Here is a 21,464-nt window from a genome sequence, read left to right as displayed (position 1 = left end):
TTTGAAGGACCACATGGGTACCATGATCATGTCAAAGACCTCTCTCTCATACTATTTTTGCAATAGTATTGCTTTGAGGCAAATTTCTTAAATTTTTCTTTTTTCTGCCTTTACCATTTAATTTTTCATGTAGTAATAACACAATTACTGTAAAATTAGTGTATTTAATTATAAGGTGATATTTATTGAATATGATCTTTAGTAACAAGTTCAGCAATTTCATTTAAACCTTTAAATATGTTATGAAAAACTGTTTTCTGTAAATCTGATAAGCTATTCCAAATTGTGACAAAAATACGTGACTATTTTGTACAATTTCTTTGTCAAATTTGTTAAGAAATGGGAAATCTATATATTAAAGTTTTGTTTCACTACAAGATATGTGGCTTTTAAGACTTTCTGGCTGATGTTATCAATACTGTGGATTAAACACCATTGTATAAATCAATTGCCCTTTTTGCCAAGTTGTTGTTAATGAGCTTATCTTCTTTTGTATCCAGATATTTTTGATGTTTGGAAGCAATATCTTTTTTTTTACATTCTCTAATCTTCATGTATTTCATGCCTGCCCAATGTGTGTGTTGATCAAGTTTTTTTTTTTTTTTGAGATTTTATTGTTTTCTTTTAACACTTTATTAAAAGCAGTCAGGAATATTTAATACACATTATTATTGTTTCTGTTATTGCTATTTTGGTTTAAGGGTTACATTAATTCTGGATATACTTGTATTTCAACATTCAGGAATCACTCCTAGCAGTGCTCAACGTAAAAATAGGGTAATCACAGCTGAGTCAGCTGTATGCAAGGTATGCATCCTCATCCTACCCAGTATATTATCATTCTGGTCCTCATATCCATTATTATTAAAAGTGTAACAACTTTCTCCTCAAACTACAGGTTTCAGGAGTATGTAGATGCTTTGACAAGCTATGTAACAACTTATCAGGGACATGAAAAATAATTATTTAAATACATTTTTCCTCTCATTGTTTCACCTCTAAATCAGTGTGAAATAATTTATATTTTTAAATTAAAGCACCATATTTGTAACCAATTATTTGTTATCTTTTTATTTACAGCTTCCAGCATTGACTGTTACTCCTCTTGGCTGTGTTAATCTTTGGAAAATCACTTTGAGAGATTTTCATGACCTAATATAGCACCGCATATGGAATCTGAGCATCTTTCATGAAAAGTATGAGCTTAACCCTTTGAATGTTTTTGTTACCAAATTTTATTGCAGTTAGCATATATGCTAAGCTTTTACATAAAAGAAGGTTCTTAAATACCCCTTGATTAAAGCAGGCTTATATGGATTAAAGTAATAATAATAAAGAAAGGCCAAGATCTATCTAATTAAGTGTCCCATGATGCTACAGTAGTATGATAAATTATTCAAGATGCTAATAATAACACTATTAATGATAACATAAAGACAAGAGAGGGGAAAGCTAGTATTTAAAATTTAAAGTTACATAATGTCTGGGGTATTCAATGAATGAATGTCCGAATTAACATCTTCATAATTTATATAATGAAGAAAAGGCAATTACCAGTAAGACTGCCAGATTAAGAGTAACAATAATAATTATAATATAATGACAACAAATAAAAGTGCTTTGTTAAACCCTTCTTCTGTATAGGAAACCATTTAATTTGGTATGTAGGCTCAATTTCAGGAATAAATGTATAAGTGGATAATCTATATTTTTTCTCAAGTTAATATTCTTCACTAAAGTTATAAAAAAACAATATATTTTTAGTTTTCTTTAATTATATGTTTACTTTCAATTGATATAGAACTTGGGAATCAAAGAAATATTAATTAGAAAATGTTATCTCCAGCTCATACATTTATAATCTAGATTGCTGTATAAATTTATGGTTATATACACTGTCAATGAATCATCAAGCTTGGATGTGAGCTTTGGATCATAAGCACTGCCTTGTTCAATGCACTTGAGCTGATCTTTTTGCTTTGTTTTGTTTTGGAGCCACACCTAGTGGTGCTCAATGCTAACTCCTGACTCTGCACTCAGAAATCACTACTGGCAGGCTCAGGGGACAATATGAGATGCTGAGAATTAAACTGAAGTCAACGACATGCAAGACAAGTGATCTACCCACTGTACTATCACTCTTGGTCTGACCCATGGATCTTTATTAGCATATTTAAAAAATAATGAAAGGTGCTCACTTCGGCAGCACATATACTAAAATTGGAATGATACAGAGAAGATTAGCATGGCTCCTGTGCAAGGATGACATGCAAATTCGTGAAGCGTTCCATATTTTTTAAAAAAATAATGAAAGCACTCGTCATATATGTTTAATATTAAATAAGTAGCTATAAATTCAAAATTATCCTTATTTTAGATAGTATTTGTGTTAATGATTACTTTTTTATTGTGACCTTGGAGTTGAAAATAAAATTCTTGGATGGATGCTATCATAATCACTACATCACTATAATATTTAATATTCATCAATGTAAGGAGGATATGTTTGTGTCACATAATAATTGATGCCCAAAATGAACAATATATAAGGAGAATTCAACTTTATTTCTCCTTTCTTTTTTTGTTTTATTCTCTTCTTTTCTTGACTTTTCTTTTTTTCTTTTTTTCTTTTTTTAAGGGCAGACTCCAAAGAACGCAGGACTTAATTATGGTTCTGTACTAACAATCTCTGCAGGCAATGCTTGGGGGACTTTATATAGTGCAAGGTAATCTAACCTGGGTTGGCTGCAACTTACCTGCTATATTTCCTCAGCAGACTTTCCTTTTATTTTTCTCTTTAGTTTCATCAGCCAAAAAGATATTTTCTCTTTACCTCATGATGAGGTATTAAATATAAATATGTTTGAGAAAATATGAAAAGGACAATGAATGAGGTTGCCAGAAAATTTATACACACACAAATAATATCTGCCTTATCCTTCCAATTATTACTCAAAACTCTCAATTTATAAATTCTCATTACTCTTTCACTTTTCATAAGAAATCTGAAAAATTACTAGCAGAATTATCATGTGACTTATTGATAATTCACAAATACTTTGATCAACCTCATCAATAGACATCATGTGTGCCAAGTTATTTTTAAAGATTTATACATATATTTCTTTGTAGATATTTATTCATATGTATTTATTTAAGTAACCAATTATTTGCTTTGAGGCCTGGATTATTGTTGATCCTTTCAAATTCTTATCACTTTTGCATGCCACATGAACAGGCTAGATTGATTTACCTAGTATATATTATACCAAATATTTCATCATATTGTATTATGATGAGTACATTCTGTACCAGGCAATTGCAATTTATCTTAGTAAGTTTTTTTACTGCCTCTGTGCTTTGCATTACAATTAAAAAATGATTTTAGCCTCAATGTCTCAATGTTTCTTTTGCTAAGCAGAGAAAATTCTTTAGTATGTGTGAAAAAAACCCACTTATTTTCTTTTAGCAATATAGCATATTAGAAGAGAAAAGAAAAATTTCTCAGCATTAATGACATAAATTCAAATCAGCATGGTGTTGTCCTGATAGCACATTTGTAGTGAATATTGTCAGTTAGCAACAGACCACACTGGGACCAGCTTGAGAGTAAAACAGTGGAAGTCTGCGAAATCTCCCAACATCTTTAGGCCATGATACATCAGTTGGTATATTTGCTGGCCTTTAACAGTTGAAAAAGTGAACTTTATCTCAAAGAGAAGTCAAAGCAACAGACAGGTAAAAGGTGAAGACTGTTAGCTCACTGCTGTGTTATGATCATAGACCACAGCCACTGTGAATCAGAAGAAATAAAATGACAGAGCCTTTGAAAGGCTCTGCTGGTTAAAGACCCATCACTTCTTTTAGTTCTAGAAATTGTGACATGTTATTCAAGCTACTATGACTTAAGTGAGTTGGTTTCTTTATTCAATATGTTTCAACTATATATCACTGAGCTGAGAAATATACAAAGTTATGTAATACACTGATTCAAAATATAAATAGTCTATGAAATAGATTTTTATACCTCTGTATTTAGTAATAGCAGGAGACTTATAGAACATTCCCTTAGGTAATTTTCTATATAAATTCTAAAGTTAAATGAGAGCATATATTTTGAGAATATATATATAGTAGAAGCTTTCCAAATTAAGAAGAAATAGAAAAGAAAAGTAGAGCTAAGACAAAATTAGAAAATCTAAATTTTATGAGTCTTATAGTTGAAAAAGTGTTAAAAACATCAAGCTACCCTAGTTAATAAATTTCTCATTGAGACCTGAGTAATAAACATAGATATATGGAGGGGAGAATTTTATATCAAGTTTTAATGAAAGGTTAATCACTTCATCATCAATAAGTCATTTGCTAGAAAAGACTTTATAATTTATAACTGTAAAATTTGATAAGTATTTCCATTTATTAAGTATAAGGAGAGAAAAAAGATGAAAATAAACAAACTTAAAATATAGCTCTAAATGCTTGGTGTTTTCTGATGCAAATAGATTCTTGTTCAAATAGAAATTGACTTAAGATGACCTTGCTGGAAGTTGACTAGTACTGAAATTCAATTAACTGCAGCATTAGGGTATTAATGAACACAATTTATTGCAGGTTAGTAACATCCAGAGGATTTAAGACCCAAGGGTACATGTTGTTAAGTATGCCACCAAATTGCAGAATAATAAAATATGGGTAGTGAACTAAAAGTTTTATGCCATAAAATTATCTAATAAATAACAATTTTTGATTATTTAAGGAAGATCGCAGTGAACTAAGCTGCTAATACAAGTTGCTATTAGATCTTCTACAAGTATGTAAAATTCCCCATGAAAAACAGACAGTGGCCACAAACACGGTTTCTATATATTCAAGTGATTTCTCAGATCATTTTTAATAAAAGTGGAGATTATGTATAAAACTAAAATCCAAATGTATATATATGTCTATGGATTTATATGATAGACATGGTTACATATGTATAATTTCACTCTTTGAATCTTCATTAGAGGATGTTTAGTGCAAGTGCTATTTTAGTATGTTGCTAATGGCAGTGATGAAAATCAGGGGACTAAACCAAAAGAATCAAGGGTGATGTATGAAAAGATGCGAAAATCACTCAATTTTTCATTTAGTTTATCTCACAGCCCTGTCACTTAAGATTAAAAGAACACAGCGTTCTGCTTCTAACATTTGCTTAAACTTGTCAAAGTCAGTCATAACTTACATGTTGCAATAGTCCTACACTTTCCAATCCAACTTTTCCACATCTCTTGGCCACTGTTCAACAGTGCCTTCTGATCATTAGCATGAAATATGAAAGACAAGGTCTGAATAATTCTTTTATCTAAATCATAGTGTTTTACTTTTAAGTCGAATCTCACCCAATAAGAACTTTCAGTCTAACAGTTTGAGATACTGTATAATTGAAATATTTTTTATGTTTCTGCATAACAACTTAGCATATATTTTGTCAAGGTTTGTTTGTTTTCTTGATATTACTTAAAAAAGCTGTGGTTAAATTTTTGCCAAACTTTATTTTGTTAAATCACTGTGGCTTACAAAATTATCCCTAGTTGAATTTAAGCATACAATGATTTAGAACTATTTGATCCCACAACCAGTGTCAACTTTCCTCCAGCAATATTTCCATGGTATCTCCCCTAACCCACCTTGCCGCAGACCCAATCTGCCACAATTCCAGGTAGGTTTTAAGTTCAGTGAATCTCATTATTTTAGTGCTGTTGCCTCTGTGCTTCGATATTTAGCCCTCTCATTCCTTAATACCACAATGGCAACTGAATTTCTTTGAACCTTGAACCTTGCTGCAATTCATCAGTCTCTTTTCCCCCTTCCTTTTACTATTTGAGCACTCTCCAGATTGTTCTCCATAGGTGTTGGACTAGGGGGCATTCCCACCTGCAGTGGATGAGAGTGCCTTTCATGCTGCATCTCCACCAACAAAGATTGTTCCCTTTGTTTTTGATGTGAGCCATCCTCACTGGTGTAAGGTGGTACCTCATTATTGTCTTTATTTGGATTTCCCTAATGATGAATGAATGTGTTTGTTGGCCATCACTCGGTCTTCCTCAGAGAAGTGTATATTTATTTTATCTCCCCATTTTTCTATGGCTTTATTTGATTTTGGGGGCTCAGCTTTCTGAGTGCTTTGTATATGCTAGATATAGGCCCTTTATCTGAGATTGAGTGCAAAGATTTTTTTCCCATTCAGTTAACTGTCTTCTTGTCTTAAGTAGGGTTTCTTTTGCCATACAGAAGCTTTTTAGTTTAGTGCAGTCCCATTTGTTTATGTTTGATGCTAAAGTTCTTGCCATTGGCATTCTAGCATCAAAAACTTTTTTAATATATAGGTCTTTGAGTGTTCTGCCTATTTTTTCCTCAATAAACTCTATATATTAGGGTCTGGTTTCAAGGTCGTTAATCCATTTTGAGTTGACTTTTGTATATGGGGTGAGGTATGGGTCAATTTTTAATTTCTTACAGATGGTTTTCCAGTTGTACCAAGACCATTTGTTGAAAAGACTTTCTTTGTCCCACTTCAAGTTCTTGGCTCTTTTGTCAAATATCAGTTGACTGTATATCTGGGGGCTTATGTCTGGAAATTCTGTTTTAACCCACTGGTCTGGGGCTCTGTCCTTGTACCAGTACCATGCTCTTTTGATCAATATGGCTTTATAGTATAGCTTCAGGTTAGGTAAGGAGATGCCACCCAGATTCCTGTTTTTTAGTATGTGTTTGGATATCCTGGGTCTTTTGTGGTTCCAGATAAATTTTAGGATTGAATGTTCTAAAAAAGAATGATGTCTGAATTTGGATAGAGATTGCATTAAATCTATATAGGAGTTTGGGTAGGATAGTCATTTTGACTATGTTGATTCTACCTACCCATGAGCACGGAATGTTCTTCCATTTCCCAAGATCCTCTTCAATTTCTTTCTGGAGTTATTTGAAGTTTGCCAGGTATAAGTCCTTCACTTCCCTTGTATGGTTGATTCCTAGGTACTTGACGTTTTTTGATACTATTTTAAATGGAGTTGTATTCTTAATCTCTCTCTCTTCTACTTCATTATTTGTATAGAGAAATGCTACTGTCTTTTGTGTATTGACTGTAACCAGCCACTTTGCTGTATTGGTTATTGTTTCTAGGAGTTTTACTGTGGACTCTTCAGGGTTTTCCATGTATATCATCATGTAATCTGCAAAAAGAGATAGTTTTAATTCCTCTTTCCCTATTTGAATTCCTTTGATTCCCTTCTCTTGTCTGATTGCTATTGCTAGGACTTCTAAGACTATGTTGAATAAGAGTGGAGAGAGTGGACATCCTTGCCTAGATCCTGACCTTAGTGGAAGTGCTTTCAGTTTTTCACTATTTAGGATAATGTTGGCTGTGGGCTTTTTATAGATAGCTGTAACTATCTTGAAAAAGGTTCCTTCCAGACCTATTTTGCTTAGTGTTTTCAACATGAATGGGTGTTGGATTTTGTAAAATGCCTGCTCTGCATCGATTGATATGATCATGTTGTTTTTGTCTTTTTTATTATTGATGTGGTGTATGATGTTGACTGATTTGCGTATGTTGAACCATCCTTACTTCCCTGGGATGAAACCCACTTGGTCAATGTGTATAATAATTTTGATGTAGTGCTGGATTCGGTTTGCTAAGATTTTGTTGAGTATTTTTGCATCTATGTTCATTAGTGAGCTTGGTCTGTAGTTTTCATTCTTTGTGGTATCTTTGTCCTCTTTGAGAATCAGAGTGATATTAGCCTCATAGAAGGAATTGGGGAGGATTCCTGTCTTTTTAATGGTTTGGAAGAGCCTATGAGTCAGTGGAAGTAATTCTTCTTGGAATGTTTGATAGAATTCACCTGTAATTCATCTGGGCCTGGACTTTTCTTCTTGGGAAGTTTCTTAATTACTGTTTCAATTTCCTCCGAGGTGATTGGCCTGTTTAGGGTTTCTAAATCCTCTTTTACTAGTCTTGGAAGCTGGTATTTTTCCAAGAATCTGTCACTTTCTTCTGGGTTCGCTAGCCTAACTGAGTATAGTTGTTCATAATATGACCTCATGATGTGTTGGATTTCTTGGGGTTTTGTTGTAATTTCTCCCCTTTCATTTGTGATCCTGCTTATTTGGGTATTTTCCCCTTTTTTTTTTTTTTTTTTTTTTGGTGAGTCTTGCCAGTGGTCTGTCTATCTTGTTTATTTTTTCAAAATACCAACTTCTGGTCTCATTGATTTTCTGTATTGTTTTCTTAGTTTCTATGTTGTTTATTTCTGCTCTGGTTTTTATGATTTACTGTCTTCTGGTTGTGTTTGGGTTTCTTGGTTGCTGTTGTTCCAGCTCCTTAAGATGGTCCTTTAAGGTGCTAATTTTGTCCTTTTCCTCTTTCCTGACATAGGATTGTATTGCTATGAGTTTCCCCCTGATTACTGCTTTTGCTGTGTCCCACAAGTTTTGACAAATTGTTTCTTCGTTGTCGTTTGTCTCAAGGAATTCTTTTATTTCTTCCTTGAGTACCTCTTTGATCCAGCTATTTTTGAGCAGCATGTTGTTTAATCTCCAGTTGTTGGATTTTCTCCATTATTTCTTTTTACAGTCAATTTTGACCTGTGTTGCATAGTGATCTGACAGAGTGCTTCTAATGATCCTTACCTTTGTGATTTTATGCAGGTTAGATTTGCATCCTAAGGCATGGTATATTCTGGAAAGGTTCCATGTGGACTTGAGAAGAATGTGTATTCTGCTTTCTGGGGGTGAAGGACCCTAGTTATGTCTATTGGTCCTAGTTCTTCTAGTTTTTCATTTAGGGCTCTTATTTCTTTGTTAGTTTTCTGTCTGGTGGATCTGTCCAGTGGTGATAGTAAAGTATTAAGATCTCCTACTACTATCACATTTCCTTTCATGGTTTTCTCCAGTTTTGCAAGCAGTTGCCGTACATATTTTGCTACATAGATATTAACCAGTGTTAGCACTTCTTGGCCTAGTGTTCCCCTGATCAGTAAGTATTGACCCTCTTTGTCTCTGATCACTTTCTTGAGGTTGAATGCAATTTGGTCTGATATCAGAATCCGTCCCTACTTTTTTTATTTCTATTGGCCTGGATAATTGATTTCCATACTTTTATTCTAAGCCTCTGCCTATCTTGTACTTGTAGGTGTGTTTCTTGTAGGCAGCAAAAATCAGGTTTATGTTTTCTAATCTAGTTCTCTATTATGTGTCTTTTAATGGAAGAGTTTAGTCCATTAACATTTAAGGAGATTATTGACAGAGAAGGCTGTTGTGTAGTTGTATTGTTTAGGGTAGTTGTCGTTACAATCGGGGTTTGGATTGTGTAATTCGTCTCTGAGTAGGTAATTTAGGGTCAGTTTTGTTTGCACAAATAATGCGAGTTCATTTTTGTTTGAGGATGATTTTAGTGTTCCCTCCCATATGAATGATAGTTTTGCTGGATAGTGGACTCTAGGTTGAAAATTTCTTTCATTCAGATGTTTAAATATGTCATTCCACTGTCTTCTTGGTTGAAGTATTTCATATGGGAGATCTGATTTGATTCTAATGTTCCTTCCTCTGTATGTGAGGGATTTTTTTCTCCCTTATTGCTCTAAGTAGGTCACCTTTCTCTTTGCTTCTTGCCATTTGAATTACTATGTGTCTTGGTGTTAGTTTGTTAGGATCTATTTTGTTGGGGATTTTTTTCACCTCCTGGATTTGCTCAGATGCGTCTTTCCAGAGGTTGGGAAAGTTCTCCGCTATTATCTTCCTGACTAATTGTTCTTCCCCTTTCCCTGTTTCCTTCCCTTCTGGTATACCTACAATTCTTAGATTGTTTCTTTTGTCTTTGTTCATTAAATATTGGACTTTTATTTCAAGTGCTTTACCTTCTGTTTCTCTGTTGGCTTCTTTGTTGTCTTTTGTTTGCAGTTTATCTTTGAGTTGTTCTATATGATTCTTGAGCTGTGAGAATCTGCTCTTCTGGCTTTCTACAGTTTTATGTAATTCCTTTGATTTTGTTTGCATGGAATCTTTCATATTTTGTAACAATTCTTTTAGTTGGTGGATCTCTTTATCTATGGATTTCTTGTATTCGCTGGCTAATGTTTCTTTCATTTCCTTTAACATGTCTGCATTTCATTCCTCGTGGCTAATTTAAGATCTTCTGTTGGGTCTGTGCATTTTAGAGGACTTGGAAATTTATTAGGGATCCTTTCCATATCCCCTGAATTCAGGGTCTTCCTTAATCTACCCATATTCTTCTGCTTATATTGGTGTGGCTTAGAGTGCAGTGCCTTCTGAATTCAGATTGCTTTTGCCACCTGTGCGTTGGGGCTGGGTCCCTTCAATGGAGTACTGTTCCTGGTGGTTTGTTGCTGAGGCTTGGCCCCTCCCCCATCCTCCAGTCAAGCCTGGTTGATCACCTCCCTTTCCTGTGAGACAGTATAGTTCCGCTCCTGGCCACAGTGGCAGAGGGCGTCATTGAGCCTAGATGAGTCACCTCCTCCACCTGGGGAGTCAGCCTGTGTTTCCTTCTTGGCCCTCTAGTCACTGTTCTCCTGCCTCTCTGTCCCCCCCGGCTGCCTATGCCACGTTGGCTAGTTTGCGAAAGTTTTCGAGCTTCCTTTGGCCTCTCTCTCAGCACTCAGGGTCCTCCTGGGATACCTGTTATGGTGACCCTTCGACAGCCCACTCGTGTCCTTCCCGGTACCTTCTTCCCAACCTCACTGCCTCTCCGGGGGCTGCTCGCTGCTCCCTGGCTCTGCGGCTCACGTGGTTCCCCAAGCGCCTCCTTCCCAATCTCACCACCTCTCCAGGGCTGCTTACTGCTCCCAGGCTCAGCAGCCCGCTCGTGGACCTCCCGGTTCCTCCTTCGCAACCTCACCACCTCTCCAGGGCTGCTCTCTGCTCCCTGGCTCTGCAGCCTGCGTGGCTTCCCCCAGTGCCTCCTTCCCAACCTCACCACCTCTCCAGGTTGCTTGCTGCTCCCTGACTCCCTGCCTGCTCATGTGCTTTCTGGGGCCTCCTTCCCAGCCTCACCACGTCTCTGGGGCTGCTTGCTGCTCCCTGCTCCTCATCCCGCTTGTGGGCTTCCCAGGGCCTCCTTTCCAGCTTCACCACCTCTCCAGGGCTGCTTGCTGCTCTCTGACTCCATGGCCTAAATTTTCTTTTGTCATAAACTTTTAAACCTATAACAAATTTTGGGATGCGAAAAAAATGAGTATAGCTATAACATAGTAGGATAATAGAAGTGAAATTTGAATAAATACTATAAATAAGTTATAAAAAGTAGAAAAAAAGAAAATCTGAATAATGCTTCCTTTATAGTTGTTGTAACCCTGATTCTGAGTTGAAAATTTTGAGTCGGTGAGTGAGGTACTGGCAATTTACCTTACTGTATAATAGATTTTGAAGATTGATGGCATTTTGTTCTTCTTGTACTGCTCATTGGATACATGAAAAGAGTATATGGTCTGCTTTAGTGCAGTAAGCATATATATGATTTATAAGCTGCATAAGGCTTTCCATCAAAATAATACAAAAGGTTTTAGTGTAGCTTAGAATGGCATTCTGACTTTTGTCTCAGAATGAAATGTGATTTAAAGTGTATCACCTTCCTGATGGGAAAATCAAACCCCCTCACTGACTATTTTACAACTTATTTCAAATAAGGCCTTCAATTTGGTTTGTGGCTAGTATGATTTCTTCCATTTTGACAGATTTATTTTGATCCTGACAATGGCATCACCAAATAATAGCCCTGTTCTAAAAGGGAAGGTACTTACTTTTGCCTTTGAAGACTTAATACCTGATCAAGGGGATAACATTGCAACTAAAAGACCCGCTGTTACATAGAGAAACAAGCTCTTGCTTGGAGACTTCAGTTCCCTCTTAAGCAACCCAGTAAATTTAAGAATAAGTACAAAAAAAAAAAAAAAAACAGATTTTGTATTGCATGGAAACTCTGTTTTCAAGAATTTGATATAATGCTATACTCTTTACTGGTAGTGATATTGTTGCTATAATTAAAGTTGCTGTTGTCTGGAGATAATGCAAGTTGTGTCTTGCACGAGCTAGTCCTTGATTTTTATCTTCAGAGCTGAATGAGCCCATCCAAGTACCAGCATGTATGGCCCTGCTTTTTGCTAACATCATCATAGCACAGCAATCATCAAGCTCATAGAGGTGAGTCAAGTATCATGTTCCTGCGCCCCTTAGCCCTGCTTAAAACATAATATTAAAGAAAAAAATAAGTCAATAAAATAAATAAATCTTTTATTTTGAATTAAAATTTTATATATTTTTAATTTAATTATGTATTTTGGTTTTCAGTTGTGGTCAGGGCTTACTTCTTACTCTTGGGATCATTCCTACCTGTGTTTGGTGAGTTTATGCATGCTGTATTCAAGACCTTAAACTTCTGTATTTCCAAACCCAAACTAATTGATTACCTGGATTTAATTTTGTCAAATCCAAAGACCTTAAAAAGATAATTCTAGTTTTTATGATTTAAAAGTAAAGAATGTCCTTCTATTGACCAAAAGCTTAAAGGCGAGGGAACACACTGAAATGGTTTTAAGTATCACTAAATCAAAATGGCATTTTATCAGCAAAAAGTTGAGAATGATATAAAAAAAAAAGCTGCTAACTGTAGTACATACCACCAATAAATATAATAATACCAGAAAATCTAGGAACTATATTGATAGAAGCTCTAACCATCTTTAAGGTAAAGATAGTTATTTCAGCTGTCTATTAAGTATTGGGGTAAGAGTCAGGAACAGATTGCTTTAATATTTTATAGATGATTTACTTTTAAACTTCTGTTTTGCTTGCCTTTTAAAAGGGTCTACTCCTAGCAGGAATGATTTGGTTCTTGACCTTGTGCTGTTGTGTTTCAGTGTCTTGCAGTATCAGGATGTGTCCAGCGGTTTTGGGGGCCATGCAATACTAGAGGTCAAACTTAATACCTCAAAAAGTCTAGGCATGTGGTCTATGATTTTAGCTGCATTTCTGGACCCAAACAAGTATCATTATATATAAACATATATATTTTACATAAAAGTATATATAAATAAATATAAATATATAAAATATATATACTTTGTATATAACTATATCCAAGTATCTTTATATAAGCATATAAGTATAAATATATATTTATATATATTTACATATATTTGTACATATATGTACATTTGTATATATGTAAATATATAAGCATAGATATAATAAATATATTTATATATTTATTTATGTATAATGTATAAGTGTAACATTTATTTATGTAATTTATAATTATAACATATAATTTATGTAATTCATATACATTTATATAAATGGCAATCTATATAATTATATATGTATATTTATGTATGAAATTATTTATGTATAAAACATACAAGTAAAATGACATATATAAATATATATACACTTGTATATATTTATATGAAGATGTGTTTTTATATCTATGTTTATATTGTTTCTATTTTATATATTTAAATATAAAAACCTAACATATAAATATTTTATGGTTTTGGGGCCACACACAGTGAAACTCAGGGGTTACTCCTGGCTATGCGCTCAGAAATAGCTCCTTGCTTGGAGGACCATATGGGAAGCAGGGGGATCAAACCGAGGTCTGTCCTAGGCTAGCATGGGCAAGGAATATGCCTTACTGCTTGTGCCACCTCTCAGGCCCCATAAAGTATATCTCTATATAGATGCTAATTATATATATTTGAAATACAAAAGTATTTTTTAATTTAGTTCAAATTATATACAAGTATATGTGTTTATAAGCTTTGAAAGTATAAGATTACCACACCACACTCACTATCAAAATGTTATATATATTCACTTTCCACAGGATCTTTCCTGATGACCTCAACTCTATTGTCAGATTCCATAAAATTTTTCTATTAAGTTCTTTTTAATATATATTTTATATTATAATATTATATATGTTAACCTAATTTTTACATACTGATTTTTGTGGGGTCATACCTGGTGATGCTCAGGTTTTATTCCTGGCTCTGCACTCAAAAATCGCTCTTGGCAGGCTCATGGGACCATATGGGATTCTGGGAATCGAATCTCTGTGGATTCTGGATATTCCACGTGCAAGGCAAATGCCCTCCTGCTGTGCTAACTCTCAGGCCCAATACTGACAGTTTGTACATTCTGAATTATTTTACTCTACACAATACCCTCTTTTCTCAACCGTTTTGTAGAAAAATGCAGGCTAATTTTCCTTATGTTTGTATTTACATTTTATTCTCATTTATTTTTTGTTATGTATAATTCTGAAATTTTTACTGCACTATTTAATATAATAAAATAGAATTAAAATATATGTTAAGAGGGACCCAAGATAGAGCACAGCAGTAGGGTGTTTGCCTTGCATGCAACTGACCCAGGGCGGACCGTGGTTCAAATCCCAGCATCCTGTATGGTCCCCTGCACCTGCCAGGACTTATTTCTGAATACAGAGCCAGAGTGCTGCTAGTGTGACCCAAAAACAAAAATAACAACAATATATATTATATGTAATATATGTGTATATTACATATTTTATAAATATATATGATTACAATATATAACAACATATATGTTATATATGTTAAGCTATCAAATTATGCTTATGTTTTGTTAAGAAGCAAAGAAAGGGTGCTGAGGCACTAGCACAACCGGTATGGCATTGCCTTGCACAAGGCTGAATCCAGTTTGATCCTCAGCATCCCATATGGTCCTCCAAGCCAGGAGTAATATTTGAATAGGAGTAATTTCTGAGCACTACCAGATATGGCCAAAAATTAAATTAAATTAAAAACAACAAAAATCAAAGAAAATATGATAGAGAATGGACAGATATGAATATTTGAAATGTTAACATTATTCTTAATTTTATGGCACTTACCTTTGTGTTCCTTTTTTAATTGGATTGCATCTTATGAGAATTTGGATATGTTCTTGAATTTTATATTTAAAAACTAAGTATAAATATCATCACCAGCTAAGTCACCATCATTTTGGTCTGCCCTGAGCAGTTTCCTGTCTGAGTTATTTGTCTGTAGCAGAATAACATTTTTATATCTTCCATTGTTGACTTATCGATTTCAAAAGTTGCTTTGTGTTTTTGTTTCAAGCTCACTTAACATTTATTTAATTGAATTAAACAAGTACATCTTATAGATGTACATCTTATAAATTTATCTCAGAAAAAGCTTTCTTTTTTTTTTTTTGTTTTTTGGGCCACTCCTGTTTGATGCTCAGGGGTAACTCCTGGCTAAGCGCTCAGAAATTGTCCCTGGCTTGGGGGGACCATATAGGAAGCCGGGGAATCAAACCGCGGTCCTTCCTTGGCTAGCGCTTGCAAGGCAGACACCTTACCTCTAGCGCCACCTGGCCGGCCCCAGATAAATCTTTCTTAAGATAACTGCCTTCTCTAATATTTTGTATAAAGTGGCAAATTTAAAATATGTTCATCTTGTTATTATATTAAAAATTGCCTCTTATTTGGAACTAGAAATGCAGTACTTGCATTTATTTTTATTTGTATTGATATTTGAAGACTTGAAACTAATATTAATAGAGCCACTGGAAAATACTTTTCTTTTTAAGATTTGTAATGAGTTTTAAGTGATCAATGGATATTTATTATAATAATGTCCTATATTATACAATGTAATATATGTGTTAAGAGCTATAACAAGACTAATAGAATTTTCTTTTTAACACCTAGGAAAGGATAAATTAATAAATCAAAGGTTGGAGGAACAGGTGTTTAACTTGACTGTTGCTGTATGTGGTCCCCCAAAATCCCACACCAAAATATATGTCATCAACATTCAGCTACAAATTATTTCTATTATGACTCAAAAACCAATTATTCAAATTTTATTACAGTGCTTTTAATTATCGCAACAAATAAAAAAGCCTCAGTTCCATAGGAAATCAGTCCTATATCTGTCTTGACTTTATATTAATATTGGCAGATCTTTGTAAAAGCACAGCTAGGTTAAGACTGTACATACTAGGAGAATGTTGCTACCTTCTAATGAAGTATACCATACAGGTTTTATAAGGACTATCCTAACCAGTAATGAATATGTCACTGCTCAATGTTTCTACAGATATTTTTATATATTTGTCACAGTGAAGAAGGTTGCATTAGGTGGTCTATAAACTTTGTATAATAAATTAATTCACAAGTATTGTATGACATTTAGTAGCATATATTTCAGCCATTTTTAAATACACTCAGACTTAGATTGGAAATAGATCCTGATTTTTATAAACTGGAATAACTTCTAAACCTTGTTCACTTTATTTTTATTTAGCACTTGAGATATGAGTATCCTCCCTATATTATACCTCTGAGGACTTAAATTTTATATTGCTATGACCAGTCTTTAAATACTACATATTTTTGCAGAGTCTGAACTACTTTACATGGATCTACTGACATATATAGACTTCCAGGAACATGAAGAGTTTATTGTTTGTTTGTTTGGTTGGTTTTGGGGCCACTCTCAGTAATGCTCAGGGGTTACTCCTGGCTATGCGCCCAGAAATCGCTCCTAGCTTGGGGGACCACATGGGATGCATGTGGACCAACGTCTGTCATAGATCAGCCACGTGCAAGGCAAATGCCCTACTGTTGTGCTGCCACTCCAGCCCCTGAGCATGGAATTCTTTTTCGGGTCTAGAGTGGGTACATTTTTCATTCAGATTTTCAGAGAAAAATACATTTATTAAAGCTATCAGTGAAAGACCAAAAAACTATTTTAACTTATTGTGTTTGCTTAATGGTCATAAACTAAATTTAAAAAAGTCAAACATTTATTTAGGATGGTAATGTGGTCACCATTTTGAGTATGATTACAGTTAAATTTCCGAATGACACAAGTCAATGAAATGTTCTGATTCAGAAATAATATTTATATTTGAATACTCATGTTATAAGAATACCATTTGGAGATTTAAAAAGCTAGGGAGTACACAAATGTACACAGACGTCAAAGCTAAAACTAATTGATGGGTTCACAATTTCCAATATCAACCTGCTTTTATCACTGTTAGTTCTTTCTCTTATTGGCAAATAATCCTTCCCCCAAAATCCTCATTAAAAATAATACCCAAATAATCCCACACACGATAATTTATATATAATAATCCCCAAAGTTTTCAAATGTTTACTCCAAAAAATAATTATCTTTATCAATCTGACACAGGAGACATGTGTTCTAGATTCTATATTACACCATGTTTTCAGGGATTGCTCCTTTGTCTCTTAGTCTCTTGTGAACCAAAGGCTGGGGCAGAATTTATGGTTTTGGGAAACTTGAGTTTTTCCAGGTTCAAGAGTCCAGAAATTTGCAGAAATATTTAAAATATAGGGTGGGGAAGCTAAAATGAAGCTGCGTGTAGCTCCTTGCTGGGAAATATTACAGCATCCTTTTTCAAATCCCTGATGGTTTTCCACTTAATATAGATACTAATAAAATAAAAATATGAGCTTGTTTTCTTCTCCTCTAGCCCAATTACAGTGGAAGATGCAGGGATAGTATAATAAATATCTATACTTAGATAAAGTGAAGAAGAGAGAACAGCCTTTTCTCCAGAGCAATTCGGAGAAACCCTATAGACAATGAATTTACTCTTCTGCAGGTTTTTCTCTTTTCATTAATCACTTTTGCTCTGACCGTCTTTACATACTGTATGCATTTGCAGATCTAAATTATTTTACACAAATCTACTCACACATCTAGACTTCTAAGAATATGGACTTTTATTTCAGGTCTTGAGTGGACACATTTTTTTTTTCAGATTTTCAGATAACATTGTCCTTTTGAAACTAATGAAGAACTTTGACTACTTACTGCAGGTTGCCTCAAGGTATTGCAGTCTGATGAGCATAGTAACCTAATTACTAAAGAAAAGACTAAATTCAAGCCTAATTGTGAAGTGTTTCTCTATCCCTGCTGGAAGTGCTACACTGATTGTTGCTTTGTTTTTACTGTCCCAACTATAATTATGTGTGCTAAGTTAGTTTTATTTAGGAAATATGGCAAAATAAAAAAGAAAAAGAGAGAGAGAGAGAGAGAGAGAAGAAACCCCAAATAGAGATGTGTGCAATTCTGGAGAATGTCTGTAATTACCTTTAAGGATTATGCTTATAAATTCAGCATATATTCGCACCATCGAATTTTTTATTTATTATCTAGGACTATACTTCTATTTTCTTAAATATAGTTGAATTTATAGTTTATACGACAATATTATTTTCACACACATACATCTCAAAGGCATTCTATTTTTTAAAAGTCCATGACCTATTATCAATAATATTGTTTGCAAAGACTACATATGCTCATTTTTAGCTATGCCAAACACTTCCATACATATTTTACATAATTAAAAAGTGACTTCTGATATTACTTTGACCTATCATTGTTGTTTTGTTACTTTGTTTTCTGTTGCTCTTGAATGTAGGGACACACTCATCAGTGCTTGGGCTTACTCTTGGTTCTGTTTTTGGAATTGTTGGCAGAGAAATATAGAGGACTGTGATAAAATATTGTCCTCATTTTTTTCAGGGATCCCTAAAAATAAAATTGCGAAACTATAATATTATTTTTAAAATTTTAAAACTCTCTAATTTTCTTTTTTTTTTTTTAGTTTTTTTTATTTTTATTTTGATCATAATGGCTTACATATCTTTCACAGTAGTATTTTAGGTACATATTAACACTGAATCAGGGGAATACCCATCACCAAATTTGTCCTCCTCCCATCCCAGTTCCCTTTCTGCAATCCATATACCCCACCATCACCCCCACCCCGGGCTGCTAGAGTAGGTGGTCCCCTCTTTGTTTAGCTTACTATTAGTGATCATATATATGTTTGGTCCTGGTATCCTCCCTTGTTTCCCTCTCTATTTAAGAGGCGGAGCTAGATAAATTGAGTTATGTGGTTTTGTTTGAAGGAAAGAAAAGCAATAGATTGGGGTACAAAATAAGAAAAAAAAAGAAGTCAAATATGCTGAAAATGGGCAGAGTCCTTCTAGAGGCTTTCAACCTCAGTTTGAGAGAGGATGTGTAAAAGGTAATTGAAACATCACAACAATACAGAAAGAAATATCAAATTAAATATCCAGTGAGCACTACAGCAATAAAAAACAAGCACCACACAATAGTCTCGGTTCTGAAATCAAATCATGCCAGAGTGCAGAAAGAAAAAGATAAGATAAAATAAAATAAAATAATATTGGAGATATCAACTTCAATATCTACACCAAAATAAAGACATCAAAAAATCGATCAATCGATAAATAAATATGTGGAAAATTGATTGTTTTGTGCTTTTTTTTTCCTTTTCTTTTTCCCCCTGCATAGGCACATTAAGTATTGAGGATATTAGAGAGGGAATTCCCTTGGCCTAGGAGATACGGGGTTACTCCACCCCTGAAGTATACTGTCATGGGATTAACTAAAGACTCCTTGCATGATCATTTATTTACTCTCCCCTCAGTGCTTTCGTGGTGTATGGAAGACTTCTGCTTCGTCTCGAATGGTAAAATCAGACCTCTGTATCTAAAGATCTTGGTGACTGTGCAGCTCAAGGAATGGAGCTTATGATGAAATCTTTGTGGTTCTAGCAGTTCTGCTTCTTCAGTGTCGTTTTAATCCATCTTCTGTAGTTGGTGTTCTTGGTCATTATGCTGCTCCTAGGATGGAGCCTGGGATTAGAACTCTCAAATTTTCTATTATTTCTGCAGACATGAGCATTCCTTCGCACAATATATATTCTGACACCATTCTCATGGGTGTAAAATGTGATTCACTAAATTTTAATTTGCAAATAAATTATGGCAAACTATGTGGTTATTGTCATCTATATATTCTCTTTGGAGTAATGTCAGCTCAGATTATGTTTGTCTTCTGAATCCTTTGTTTTCTTATTGTTATTTGTGAGTTCTTTTTATATTTACATCTAGTTTGTGGAAAATGCTAACTGCAAAAATTTTATCCTATTCAATGTGCTTCTTTTTTGTGTGTATGATGGTTTCATTTACTATACTATAGTACCATTTGTTCATAAGCTCTTATTTTTCATAACAATTATATTAAATGCTTAAAGCTTTTCCAAAGTAAGTTTATTATGAATTATTTTATGTACTTAATAATTTGGCCCTGCACTTGAGTAATTATTCCATCTTTTATTACATTTTGGTATATTCTAATAAAATAATTATAAATATGTGTCTACCTTTATAGTTAAGAAAATAAAGGATTATTAAATTATATAAACTTATTTATAGATGAAGATAATTTGGAATCAGATCAAACTTAAGTCTTATGATCCTCTAAAACTAATGAATTTGAAAGTCTTTTATAAAGTCAACAATTGGCAAATGTAAAACATTATGCTTCTGAACTAGTATATAATTAAATCAAATATAGTATTTTGATATTTTATTAAATTACCCTACATTCTTCTTTCTTTGATAGAATATTATGCTTAGAACTGTCAATCACTATGAAAATTTTACTTAAAAAAAGCTATTAGAGAAAATGAAAATTACATTAATAAAATGAGTACCCTAAAATATTTTTCAAGAAAGCAATGCTTTTTATAAAAGTACTAATACCAGAGAGAAATATTGATATTTAAAAATATAATAATTAGCAATATGGTTATGTGTGGTTTAATAAATTCATCAAAATAATCAAGTTCCTCAACACTACAAAATAATGAAAGATTATCTGTGTGGATTATAAAGTATGCAAGTACTTAGTAGGAATTATATATAATTTTCTAAGACTAATATGTAGAAAACCCAGCCAGACTCACAAATCTAAATTATTTTATTTGAAAATTATATATAAAAATGCACAATTATATTTAATATATTAGGTATATTTGTATATGTTAAAATTTTATATTGATATATTAAATTTTAAATATTATAACATACATAATATACTTTATTCAAAAAATATAAAATCCTTCAAAGTAATTGGCATATAATAGATATTTATCAAAAAAATACTGGGGATAGAAATTGTTAACTCCCAATTCTTAATTATGTTACTATTTGAGAAAAAAATATTAATAAAAATGTTGGGGCCGGCAAGGTGGTGCTAGAGATAAGGTGTCTGCCTTGCAAGCGCTAGCCAAGGAAGGACTGCAGTTCTATCTCTCAGTGTCCCATATGGTCCCCCCAAGCCAGGGGCTATTTCTGAGCACTTAGCCAGGAGTAACCCCTGAGCATCAAATGGGTGTGGCCCAAGAACCAAAAAAATGTTGATTAATATTTTAATATAGCCAAAATGTGAAATGTTTAACTTATTCTGATTTAAATAATTAAACAATTAAAGCAAGCAGTCAGTAAAAGAACAGGATCAAACCTATGAGTTTATCTGCATATAAAGCTTAAATATATA

The 21,464-nt window shown here is 33.7% G+C and overlaps 1 long non-coding RNA gene and 1 other non-coding gene across 2 annotated transcripts in view; both read left to right on the top strand.

Moving 5' to 3' along the window:
- The window catches only part of LOC126003891 (uncharacterized), a 177,909-nt gene that overhangs the window by 137,401 nt on the left and 19,044 nt on the right, over nt 1-21,464 (top strand). The window lies entirely within an intron of this gene.
- Nucleotides 2,191-2,297, top strand: LOC126005649 (U6 spliceosomal RNA). The gene has a single exon (XR_007494692.1). It is a non-coding gene; the product is annotated as a U6 spliceosomal RNA (small nuclear RNA).

Source organism: Suncus etruscus, chromosome 3 (assembly GCF_024139225.1).
Source record: "Suncus etruscus isolate mSunEtr1 chromosome 3, mSunEtr1.pri.cur, whole genome shotgun sequence".
Classification (NCBI taxonomy): Eukaryota; Metazoa; Chordata; class Mammalia; order Eulipotyphla; family Soricidae; genus Suncus; species Suncus etruscus.
The sequence above is the reverse complement of the archived record's forward strand: the minus strand, read 5'-3'. Positions and strand labels throughout refer to the sequence as shown.